The sequence below is a fragment of the Corvus kubaryi genome, unplaced genomic scaffold (genome assembly GCF_017639235.1).
Source record: "Corvus kubaryi isolate FWS band 111438036 unplaced genomic scaffold, C.kubaryi_AGA036_p1.0 136, whole genome shotgun sequence".
Lineage (NCBI taxonomy): Eukaryota > Metazoa > Chordata > Aves > Passeriformes > Corvidae > Corvus > Corvus kubaryi.
The window spans coordinates 1,339,660-1,352,665 of record NW_024580670.1 but is presented as its reverse complement, the minus strand read 5'-3'; the positions used below and the strand labels follow the sequence as shown (position 1 = coordinate 1,352,665).

Genomic DNA, 13,006 nt, shown 5'->3' with positions numbered 1-13,006 from the left:
ATGGAGCTGCTGGTTTTGAGAGAAAAGAATGGGAATGTTTTGTCTCCCATGCTGAGGCTCAGACCTCGTGGGGAGTTCTCCTGGAGTTTCAATGTTTCTGCCTCTTTTTTTTTTGTTGTTTTTAATTGAAGATTTGGTTGGGGAATATTTAAGGGAAGTGTCTTTCATCTCTCAGTTTTTAATTTCCAGGCAGGAATTGTGATTTTAGCAGCTCCTCTTCAGCTTCTAATCCCAAGTGTAGTCGGGTTCAGCTGCCAGAATTTGTCTGAAGGATGGAAAAAATCGGGATAATAATTGAAGAAAATTGTTGGAAGTTTTTAAAATGAAATAATGAGAACCAGGAGACTGTGATTAACAAGTAATTATCAGAAGGTCTTTGCAGGTGGTCAGGACCTGCCCTTCCAGATTCTCTTGGCTTTGAGGGACTTTTTATAAAGCCTTTTTGGGTGAGATGTTGTAAAACTGCCCCTCGCCACTGCTGCTTGTTGCCATCCATCTGATACAGGTAGACTTGGCTGGACTCTGGTTTTCCCCACCTAAAATTTGGGAATGTTACTCTGAGCACGGCAGATTTCAGAGCCTTTTACTGGCTTCAGTGGTTGAAATGGTGGGGAGGAGGTGGTGAGAATGGTTTGGAAAGGTGGTGGTCAGACAAAGGCTGGACTCGATGCTCTTGGAAGTGTTTTCCAGCTCAGTGAAATGAGAAGTGGTGCTGTCCATCAGCCAGACCTGGTGTTTGTGATCCAGGGTCCGGATCCTCACTGGCAAGGACAAGGACTGGAATTCAGGGCTGGACCCACCTGTGTGCTCTGTGGATCAGGAGAGGGCGACTGGGAGCCACCCAGTCTGCCAGTGGCCCATTAGGAGCAGAGCCTGTTGGTTACCTGACTTACTGAAGTGGTTTTCAGACTTCTCAAATGTGGAGATGTTCGGTTTTTCCTTGTTCAGTATAAGGGAAAAAAAAGTCATTTATAACCTAAAAATGACTCAAAGTTTTAAAAAATGAATGCAGGAGAATGCAAACCAGAGCTGGAAAATAAGGGATGCTGTTGCTTGCCGGGATCCCTTCAGGAGAGAACAGCTGTGCAATCTGCAGCAGTAGCCAAAATGGACCCCAGGTGATGCTCTGGAAGAGTTTCATTGCCACAGCGAGTGAGTTCAGGGAAAAAGGGAATGGTGGAGACAGAGCCAGGCACCTGGGTCGGAGGAGGCAGCCCTGGTGAGTGTTCCAGGGGATGTTCTTGTGTGGAGCTTTCTGGAGCAAACAAAGGAAGTCTGTAGCTGGCTATTGCCAGATGACTCAGGGTAATGACAGTGGGAGCAGTAAACAGTTTTAATTTATACAGGTGACATTTAAAATGCAAATCAGACCTTAAGATAATTGCTGGAAATAAGGCAGCCTCTGTTGGTTTAGGGAATATTTCCAGTTTCTATGGAAATTATTTATAATGCAGTGAGATCAATGAAGGAGCCTGTGCCTCACAGGGCTTGGCTGGAGCTGCTCCTCCGTGGAGTCACAGGATTTGTTCAAGGGGAATGCCTGGGGACAGGAGGGGGTCAAGGGAGTTTCTGGGGTAAAAATACTCAAATCTGTTGAAAAAAGATAATTTTTTTTCCTCTTGATGATGCTGATGGACCAAAGTGAGGTGATGTCACCATAGATGTGAGTGCCTAAAGCTGCTCCTGGAGTCTCACATGTGTACCAGGGCTGGAGGGACAGGACAGGGGAACAGCTTCCCCCTGCCAGAGGGCAGGGTTAGGTGGGATACTGGGAAGGAATTCTGCCCTGGGAGGGAACCCTGAGTGGTTTTTGTTGTTTAGTGGATTATTTGAGAGCTCTGCCCTGACCTCTTCCAGAGCAATCATTTCAGTGAATGCCACCAGAGCATCTCCTGGGGACCTCAGCATCTTTATCTGATTTACAGGAGATTTCTGCTCTCTTTACAACCCCCAATCTTGTTTTCTGCTCTGATTCCACCTTCCTCTCCTGGAGCTGGACTTCGAGCCAGAGGCTCTGAGGATTTTTTGATGGGAATTATCTGAGTGCTTTTTTCCCCCCGATTAACCTCCCACAAACCCTTTAATTTACCTGCTATTAATCCCCCTTTGTACTCAGCTTCCAGGTCTGTTATTCCCTGTTCCTGCACACTCACCCAGCTGCCTGTGAGATGCAATCTCCTCCTTCCCATCTGAGCGGTTTCCGTGGGTGTAACAACGGGTCTGGGGCTGCTCCCACCCCTGTGGGTGTAAAAAGAAACCTGTTGGCTGGAGGGAATGGATACAAATGCAATTCTGGGTTGCGAAAGGACGCCTGAGGTGATTTGGGGCTGCAGTTTGGGGTGTGCTCAGTGTGTTTGGGAAGTGAGGGGCGAGGGGCAGCTGTGAGCGCACATGGAGCGGTGCCAGGGCACCTCCTGCATTCCCTGCAGGGGACAGGGATTATCCTGCTAGGGTTCCACAAGTGGCTGAATGATGCCAGACTCGGGTCTTCCTCCTCCGCCTAAGCCCGTGCTCCCAGCTGGCTGCTCTGTGTCCCTGGAGTCCCTCTGGGGTGGCAGTGCCAAGGACACAAAGGCACTGGGAGCTGCAGCTGCCGCCCAAGGAGGATGTGCTGGGTGAGCCCAGCAGGGGCAGAGGGACCCGCCCGTGTGCCCACGGGGCTGGGGGACACTGTGCTACTCCAGTGAGGCCGTTATAGTCGAATTCCCTGTAAAAACCCATTCTTTTCCCTAATTATTCCTTTCCCAGCTGCTGTTGTATAAGGAAACGAACCGGTCCTTTTCCCTTGTTCCTGTGCTTGTGTTCCTCTCCACGGCCACTGACACAACAGGTTCCCCTGGATGTCACCCCCTGGATGTCCCCCCTGCCCCTTTTCCCACCTGGAAGCTGCAGCTCAGCTCCCACCTGTGGCTCTGCCTGACCTGAGCCCTCCCTCACAGCTCCTCCATCCCCCCAGCACTCCCTCAAGTTCTCTGCGTCTCTCTGGGGCCAAGCCCCCTCTCAAAGGTGTGAATGGATGCAATTCCTTAGATTTAGTTTGGCTGCCAGCCAGTGTGGGCTGGAACCTGGCAAGTGCAAGAGGTTCTTGATATGTTATTAATTTTAATGTTATATTTAATTCTTTGACTCACCTATCCCGGAACTACAGCACAAGCTCTTATGACTTCTCTAATTGGGCCTTCTTAGGAGGTTTGAATAGGTTTCCATATTCAGGTTAATAACCTGCAGTTGCACTTCACTTGGATGTTTTTATTCAGTGATCAGTTGTTGGTGAAGGTTTGAGGACTCAGCAAATCCATAAGTTATTTATAATAAACCCTGTAACCACCTGATAGCTATAACAGACTCTTTAAAATTAATGCCACCCTCATTTGCTGCTGTTTGTGCCAGCCTCAAGTCCTTAACCACTGATAAATAATGCATAAAAAGCAGTGTAAGGAGCATATTGGTGTCTTTATGCACCTCTTCATGGCAGCCTGTGCTGGGGGCTGTGGCAAAGGTGGGGCTGGTGGGAGAAAGGCTCTCCTGCCCCACGGTGCCAGGGAGGGGCTGGTTGGTGTCCCTGTCACCCACATGGGATGGTGCAGTGGCTGCAGAGCCTCCCTGGCAGCCTCAGCACGGGCACAGCTCACAAGGGCAAGGGTGTTAAACTTTGATGTGAACTTTTTACAGTGAGGGTGGGCAGGCCCTGGCACAGGGTGCCCAGAGCAGCTGGGGCTGCCCCTGGATCCCTGGAAGTGCCCAAGGCCAGGCTGGACATTGGGGCTTGGAGCAGCCTGGGATGGTGGAAGGTCCCTGTCCGTGGCAGGGGTGGGGCAGCCTCTGGCCCTTCTCTCAGCACCTCTCATGGGCTGCGTGTCCGAGTTTCTCCCCACCTGAGCAAAGCCTGGATAAAAATTCCCAGGGCTGGAGTAGGGAATGCAGCTGTCCCTGGCTGGGTTTGGTGGCCCTGGCACAGGTGAGCAGCTCTTGGGAGCAGAAAGTGGAGCTGGCTGGGAGCTGCAGATGAGCAGGGGGGTCAGGAGCTGAGCCCCAGCCCCAGCTGAGCCCCCCTGCCCCTGCAGGAGCTGCCAGGGCAGCACTCAGGGCCAGGGCCTCCAACACCTCCATTGTTCTTCTCAGCTGAGCACACACACTGCAAAAGTAATTTAATTCAGGCGTGGCAATTAAGGAAACAATTATCTCTTGTGTCTTGGGCTGATCTCCGGGTCATCCTAGCATTATCCCTTTTGATCTCATTATGAATTTAAAATATGTAATAAATTGGCTCTTAATTCTGAGGGAAAGGTCAGGCTTGCTTTCTACAGGAGACAGGGGTGGATTTAATGGGAAGATCTCAAGGACAAGGGAAACATTTGTTCAGGACTGAGGGAATGAGCACCAGCCCCTCGGCCCCCCCCCCCCCCCAGGAGTGTTGTGCAGGACTTCTGCAGGTGCTCAACCTTTCCATGGGCAAATCCTGCCTCAAGACATTCCCAGGAGGTAAAACCTGCCCCAGGTGGCATCTAAAGGTTTGTGCTTCATCAGAAGTTCCTCTTTGGTGATCCAGTATTGGGGCAGCCTGATTGGGTCCAAAACAGGGACTTGGGACTGAAGAACCTCAGCACTTCATTCCCTCAGAGATTTTTGGCAGCCTGCTGGGGAAAGTGGGTGAACAGGTGGGTAACAGCTCATTTAATGGTCATTTTAAGGTTCCCAACAGCCTTGGCAGGTGCAGGAGATTCCACTGCACCCATCTGAGCTACGCTGACTTACCCGTGTTGAATTCTGATTCATGCAGGTTTTGTTTGGGGTTTTTTCACGTATTTATACCATTATGTCAAAATCAAAGCATCCACTCAAAGAAAGCCCCGTATAAGCTATAAACAACTGTGTAACTCTGGTTTCCTCTCTCAGATGTGTAATTACAGCAGAGCTGCAGTGCTGGGCAGGAATGGGAGGGCTGTGGCAGCACCCATGGCATCCCCACCTGGCAGTGGCATCTCTGTGAGTAAAGCAGGTGAGACAGATTTGATTCTCCACCTGAGGGATGCAGAGCACAGACTGTGGCTGCCCCTGGATCCCTGGCAGTGTCCAAAGCCAGGCTGGACATTGGAGCTTGGAGCAGCCTGGGACAGTGGGAGGTGTCCCTGCCCATGGCAGGGGTGGCACTGGATGGGCTTTCAGGTCCCTTCCAACCCAAATGATTCTACAATTGGTAGAACGTTTAATCATTTCATCAATTGTGTTTCTCAGGATGGGATGCAGGGAAGAAAATGGTCTGGTCAAAGCTGAGGTTGTTAAAATCATCTGTAGGGCTTGGTGGCTGCTGGTCTCCCTTGCTCTGGCTCCCAAGCAGAAAACACATTATAAAGAAAACCACACCAAGAAAGATTCTCTGGTTTATTCCTGCAAATGGAATTAGTTAAATAATAAATCCCACTGATCAAGGTTTTAGTGTGAGCATAAAACCCCTTTGAAGTGTAAAAGGTGCTGCTAAAATGCTGCATTTGTGTAACTGAGGTGAACTTCAATTTGAAAGAAAGAAGATGAGAATTTTTATCTTTTACTGGTTATTCTATTCACTTCTAGTTCTTTATGCTTTCCAGGAGGTAAAAAATAATTCAAAACTGGACTTACTGCAGAATTCTCTATTCAAACATTTTAATATACATTGCCTGGCACTGCAGAGGACAGATAATTACGGAGGCCTGCTTTTCTGCAGAAATGGATTGTTTGGGTGCATGTTTTAAAAAGCACAGAGCACACAAAATCTGGTGGGTGTGAGGAGCTGGGAGCATCCATCCCTTCCCAGGCCTGGCTGATGCTGGCTCTCCGTGGCTGAGCACAGTATTGATGGTGCCAAAGGTGTTTAGACAATTCTCTCTGGGGACAAACTGCTTTAAGGGAGTTAAAAATTAAACCACAGCATTTTTAAAAGGTTCACTTTTAGCCACCTTTTACATAAAACCTTGATGCATTTCCCCAAAGATGGGGTTGAGCCACCACTGTCCTTCAGGGGTGGAAGGAGGTTGGGCCACAGCCAGAGGGATCTGCTCTGTGCCAGCTCCACAACCCCCTTTCCATAAATTCTTTTGAAACCTAATAATAATGAACAAACTTATTCAGGAGATGTTTCACCAAGCTGAAAGCAAGGGAAAGCAGAGATGTGTTCCTACAGTGAGCCAGCCTTAAACCCTGCAGAGACCCTGTGATTTTTATTTTTCAGTAGTTTTTCTCTTTTCTAAAAAAAAAAAATCTAAATTCCTAACAAGCTGCAAAGATGAAAAGCTTTCAACCCCCATATATTTATCTGGAGAAATGCTCCGTGAGAGAAATGAACCGGAACACGCTCATGGACTCAGTTAGCATTTTCTGCTGATAAACATATTTATTGGCTGTGCCTGTGGGGGCTGGAGCACCTCTTGCTGCTGCAGAGGGCTCAGGGGGCTCTTGGCGGGCGTTTGGCTCCATGACCACGCCAGGCTGCTCCGAGCTGCTCTGACAGCGGCTGTGCTTTACCCGCAGCCCCGGGCTGCTCCCGAGCTGAGCCGCTCTGGGGGCCGGGCTGTCGCTGGATGTTTGCTGTGATGAAAGGCAGCCAAGTGAGGAGTTTGCTGGGTGCTCCAGAGGGGAATGTTCTGGTTCCAGGCGGTGGAGCTGGATGTGGGATCATCCAACACCGAGGGATGCGGCCGAGCATCCTCCTGGTGCAGCCGCTGAGCCCCTCGGTGCCCAGAGCCCATTCCTGGGAACTCCAGGGTGGGAGAAGCTGGCACGAACGAGGGGTTTGATAGAACAGAAACACTGAACAGAGTAGGCAAAGCCTGCAGTGTTCTCCTTGTGGTTTCCAGGGCAAAAGGCAGGCGGGTCCTTCCCTCCTGCTGGGGAACGGAGCAGGAACTGGGCATTCCAGGGGGCCATTCCCGTGGGGGTGCAGCCACCAGCCAAAGCCTGGATTGCTTTGAAATTAGGGAGAAGGGTCTGCCCTGCGGGGTACCCCAGCCCTGTGGGAGCAAGGGTCTTGTACTGGAAGGGGGTCAGCTCCAGGAGGCTCCTGGTTTCCAGCTCTGGGACTGTGGCTCTGAATTCCTTGGCCTTGGTCACATTTCTGCTCTGGAAATCAGACAGCACAAATTTGTTACTGTTCTCAATAGGGTAAGAAAAGTGGGCTTGCTCAGACCTCCAAGGGGCCCTCTAGGGTAAGGTGTCATTTATGTTAATGCAGAAAAATGTATTTATAATTTAAAATAATTTAGATATATTTTAGGCTCATACAGCAAATCACCCTGTTAAAGGTGGGGTTTGTTTTGCATCTGTTTAGCTTCCACAGAACTTCTGTCCCTCCTTTTGAACAAAATTAATTTTATTTTGCTGCTTTTTTAGCAGACTTGTTGCCTCATCCTCACTTCAAACCACTCCTGACTCCAGCCTGGTGATCCTCAGGTGAATTTGGTGCTCTGTTTGTGCTGGAAATATTGCTCCCTCCCTTCCTGTCCCCTTCCAGTGGAAAAACAGGAATGTTGGCAGTAAGAAGGAGAGAGAGCTCTGACATTTCGCCATAAACCCTCTGGAATTGTTTAGAGCCACAGCCCTGCACCAAAATGCCACAGGAAAATGAGAGCAGCAGTGGGTGACAAATATGAGATGCCTCTGTCCCACAGAGCTGATGGAGGGAGGATGCTGCCAGTAATTAGAGCCTCTCTGGCTGCTGCCTGGTGATCTGTGAGCCAGGGTTCCTGGCTGGGCTCTGCAGGGAAAATGGGAAGTTCAGCGTTCTGGTGCAAATCCTGGACACCAGACCTGAGGAACTGGGCTGGGAAACAGCACCTCAGGGAGGGCTTTTTTCACTCCATCTGCTTTCCTTGCTCTGCTGGCAGCGGCTGTCCCAGGGCTTGGCAGAGCAGGGCAGGAGGAGAGCTCAGACCCAGCTTTGTGATGGATGAAGTTCTGCCTTCCTGCCATAATTCCAGAGGTTTTGGGGCATTTTGGGGTGGTCTCCTGGCTCCCACAAATGAATGTGCTGCTGAGTTTCTGCCTGTTCCTCATGGGTCTCAGTTCCTGGTGGGAATGAAGGGCCATGGCACCTTCCAGAGGGTAGCAAATATAGGAGAAGTCCAGGTAATTTCCATTCCAAGTAATCTCCATCCTCTTCCTAAAATGCTCTGGGGCACATTTAAACAGTGCCCCATCTGTCAGGAAAATCCACCAGCGCCAGAGGTTTATGTCCAAAAAGGAGACAGAGGAGTCCTTCAGCTTTATTCCAATAAAGGGAGAGGCCACAGGGGCACAGCCCATGGGCTTTTCTCTCTGAGGTTTCCGAGGGCACAGCCTCCCTTTTATCCCAAACTCCTCTTGCACTCCTCCTTCCCCACTGCTGAGGTGCTGGGAAGGTGCAGTCTTCCCGACCCACCCACCCCATATCCCCCCTTGAAACTGGCATTTTCCCCCAAAGTTCAGAAGTTCAGGCTTGTGCAGACCCTTGTCTGGGCTCTGCAACCAACCTGCTCCCCAAAGGCACTGGGGACAGACAGACCATTCCAAAGACCTTAACATCCACGGAATTGTTTGTAAAGGCATCAGCACACATCTTTCCTCTCAATCCCTCCTCTTCTCAGTTCTCAAGCTGTCTTTACAAACCCAAGTTATTATTAACTTCACCCTTTTTAACAACCTGCAACACCTGAAGCAGCCCCTCCCCACTGTTCCACAGCTGGTCCCTGCCCCGGGGGTGCCAAGGAAATACAGAGAAGCAGAGAATACAGGAAATACAGAGAACAAGGTAGACAATGCCAGTTCATGCTAGCCCATCAATCACTGGAGCTCCTTGTAGATCATCTGTGGCTACTGAGAGCTGAGGGCTCCCATGTTTCCTTCCAGCTGAAAAGTCCAGAGCTCCAGCGTTTTAGAGGCCTTGACCCAAGTGTGGTGGGTCCATCCGTGTCCAGCTGTCCTGGCTGCTGTTCCTGCAGCCCTGGTTGGATGTTCTGGACAGCAGAGTCCAAAGGCAGCATCCGGGCTAACGGGGCTTCCTGGTCATGTAACCCCAAATGACCTCAAGTAACCCCTGGATCAATTAAAAAATACTCAAATGACCTCAAGTAACCCCAATCAGGGACTGAAATGACCTCAAATAACTCCTATGACCTCAAGTAACCCTGATCAGGGACTCAAATGACCTAAAGTAACCCCAAGTAACTCCAATCAGTGACTCAAATGACCTCAAGTAACCCCAGTGTCCTCATTTGACCTCAGATCAATTAACAGAGACTCAAATGACCTCAAGTAACCCCTGTGACCTCAAGTAACCCCAACCAGGGACAAAAATGACCTCAAATGACCCCAGGACCTCAAGTAACCCTGATCAGGGACACAAATGACCTAAAGTAACCCTGAACACAGCCTCAAATGACCTAAAGTAACCCCAAGTAGCCTAGATCAGAGACCCAAATGACCTCAAGTAACCCCAGTGTCCTCATTTGACCCCAGATCAATTAACGGAGACTCAAATGACCTCAAGTAACCCCAATCAGGGACTCAAATGACCTCGAGTAACCCCGAATGACCCCAAGTAACCACTTCCTTCCTCCCCTTTGTCAGGAAGATCCACAAATGCCAGAGGTTTATGTCCAAAAAGGAGACAGAGCAGTCCTGCAACTTTATTCCAATAAAGGGAGAGAGGCCATGGGGCAGTAGAGACAGTCAGACCATTCCAAAGATGTTCACACCCACACTTTCATCCACGGAATTGTTTGTAAAGGCATCAGCACACATCTTTCCACTCAATCCCTCCTCTTCTCAGTTCTCAAGCTGTCTTTACAAACCCAAGTTATTATTAACTTCACCCTTTTTAACAACCTGCAACACCTGAAGCAGCCCCTCCCCACTGTTCCACAGCTGGTCCCTGCCCCGGGGGTGCCAAGGAAACACAGAGAAGCAGAGAATACAGGAAATACAGAGAACAAGGTAGACAATGCCAGTTCATGCTAGCCCATCAATCACTGGAGCTCCTTGTAGATCATCTGTGGCTACTGAGAGCTGAGGGCTCCCATGTTTCCTTCCAGCTGAAAAGTCCAGAGCTCCAGGGTTTTAGAGGCCTTGACCCAAGTGTGGTGGGTCCATCCGTGTCCAGCTGTCCTGGCTGCTGTTCCTGCAGTCCTGGTTGGATGTTCTGGACAGCAGAGTCCAAAGGCAGTGTCTGTGCTCACTGGGCTCCCTGTCAAAGAGATTTCACAAGACACAGTATCCTGGCCACAGACTGGTTTAAATATACATCACTTATCTCTAACCCCCCACCAGGCTGAGAATGTTAACAGGGTAAGGAATCCCAAACACTTGTTCAAAGGGAGATAATTGGATATCCTCTCTGAATCTAGCTCTTACTCTTGCCAGAGCTAATGGCAAAAGCCGTACCCATGGCATCTTAGTTTCTGTCACCAGCTTCAAAGGGTGTTTCTTTATTCCTCCATTCATCCTTTCTACTTGACCTGAATTCCCAGGGTGCTGGGGGTGTGGAGGTCCCACTGAATTCTCAAAGCAGCCACAATCCCTTGAAGGATCCCCCTGTAAAATGAGTTCCCCTGTCCAAGTCCACTGCCTCCACAATCCCATATTCAGGAATCATTTGTTAACTGATCAAACAGCTGCTGAAGTGACTAGAAACGCCTCTGGCCACCCTGCCAGCCAGCACACCACTACCAGAGGATATCTAAGCCCTCTCACCCGGGGCATCTCAGCAAAATACACCCGACATCCTCGGGAAGGATGTATAGCCCAAGGTCACTCCCCTGCCTTGCAGGCTCCTCTGCAGTCTGGCTATTGACTTTAGCCAGGCACCCCTCAGTAGCTCATTCTGCTAAAACAAAAAGACCCGAGGCAGCACATCTTGAGGAAGGTCTCTGCCAATCCCTGAGAGCCCCAGTGACTCCCCTCATGGAGTTAACATTTGCAGGGGCAAAGCTCCTGGCATCCACTGTTTACTGCCCTCTGTAAATCAATTCTCCCCTCGTTCTTCTGCCCCACCGCCTTTAATCATCTCCAGCTCCTCTGGTGGGAAAGACAGCAGCCCTCCCCCGGCAATGGCTGAGCAAAGGGAGGATCCCTGAGGCCTCTGGCAGAAGTGGTGCTTTCTGACCCTCTCCACTGGCCAGTTGATCGCCTATGGTCTCTTCTGAGTACCCTGCCTGATGTCCCCTCACATGGATTATTTCTGCCTCTTTTGGTAAATTCACCACCTCCAACAGGTGAGTAACTGAGCTCTCGTGAGCGAACGTTTTCCCTGCAGGTTAACAAACTTCTCCCAGCTTTCCAAACTCATGAACCACCCCCCACACATACTCTGCACCTGTAAATATTCACCACCTTTCCTTGATACACTTGGCAGGCTTTTTTGAAGGCACACAGTTCTGTGGTTTGTGCTGACCAAATGACAGTAGCTTCTCCCCTTGTTGCAATTCCCTTCCCTCTACTACAGTATTCCCTTCCCTCTACTACAGTATAACTGGTAACTTGTTTTCCTCCTACTATCCTTGAAGATCCATCAATAAACACCTTTTCCCCATTTGGCAGAGGGGTCCTGTAAATCTTCCCTAGCTCCAGTCTGGAGATCTGTTACCTGGATACAGCCACGAGCCTCCTTTAAGGCTCCTTCCTTGGGGCCAGTTAAACAGGCGGCTGGGTTCTCAATTCCGAATGCTCCTGTTCCATTTCACACTCCAACAGCCTAGTGCTGGCCACCCAGCTAGAACTTGGTGCCAGACCTGAACAATCCTGCCATCAGTTACCACCAAAGCCGTGGCTGCACACCTCTGCCAACAACAGAGCCTCAGGTAGCGTTAGACAAACAGTGGGGCCACCCCCTCGCTTTGTGGCTCTTTTAGCACCAGAGTTCCTTCGGCACAGCCCTGCACCAGAGGACCACACTGCTTATTACAATTCTGGCTACCTTCGGCACAACCCACAGTTAGCAGAAATAGCCTGTGCATTTCCTCTGCTCAGCAAATTCCTGCATCCTTCCTGAGTTTGGGCATGGGATCACCAGAAAAGCAGTATTTCCAAAGAGTATTTCCACATTCATGAATGATTCACACAGGAGAAATCAGTCCTTGCAACCAGTCCACATACAATTCCAATTCCTTTTCCGGGCCTGGGAGAGATAAAGCTGGGGCATTAGTCAACCTTTCTTTTAATTTTCTTGTAATACCCTATTAATCCTAGAAATTGTCCCATTTCCCCTTCAGTCCTGGGCAACAGCACCTCCAAGATTCCCTGGACTCCCTCTGGGCTAACACACCCCAAACCTTTAGTCCAAAATGCACCCCAAACATTCAACCTTTCTCTCCATACCCATGCCTTCCCTTCAGACACTCCAAGCCTCCCTTCCAGCCAGAAAACAGAACAATTTCACAGTGGCTTCGCCTACCCCCTCCTCCCGTTCTCCCGACTGCAGCAAGTCCTTCACGGGCAGCAATAACCGGATTCCTGGGGACGGAGTAAATTCCCTTCACGCCTTGCCCGAACGATCCCTTCTCCAAAGGCAGGTGCTGTTCCCGATCTCCGGCAGCCCCAGCGCGCGGCCCTGCAACCAAGCGGGAGCGGGGCGAGGAGGGAACCCGGCCCAGGACGGTGCACGGCTCTGGGACCGCGCAGTGCCTGCGGTGAACTTCCCACCTGCTATTCCATAGGGAGGCTGTCCGTCCTTCTGTCTGTCCGTCCTTCCTTTCTTCTGTCCATCCATCCTTCCGTCCCTCCATCCTTCCTTCCATCCTTCTGTCCTTCCGTCCTTCCTTCCATGTGTGCTTTCTTCCTTCTATCCTTCCTTCCGTCCCTCCGTCCTTCCTTCCTTCCTTCCCTCCGTCCATCCATCCTTCCATCCATCCTCCCTTCCTTCCTTCCTTCCATCCATCCTTCTGTCCTTCCTTCCATGTGTGCTTTCTTCCTTCTGTCCTTCCATCCGTCCTGTCCATCCTTCCTTCCTTCTGTCCTTCCTTCCTTCCTTCCTTCCTTCCTTCCTTCCTTCCTTCCTTCC

General features: G+C 50.3%; 1 long non-coding RNA gene across 1 annotated transcript in view; it reads right to left on the bottom strand.

Annotated features, from left to right (window-relative positions):
• Positions 1 to 9,601: 9,601 nt before the first annotated feature.
• LOC121657516 overlaps positions 9,602 to 13,006 on the bottom strand; it is a 16,257-nt gene continuing 12,852 nt past the window's right edge. Inside the window, exon 4 of the long non-coding RNA XR_006013661.1 lies at positions 9,602 to 10,195. This is a non-coding gene — a long non-coding RNA (uncharacterized LOC121657516). The remainder of the gene's footprint in view (positions 10,196 to 13,006) is intronic.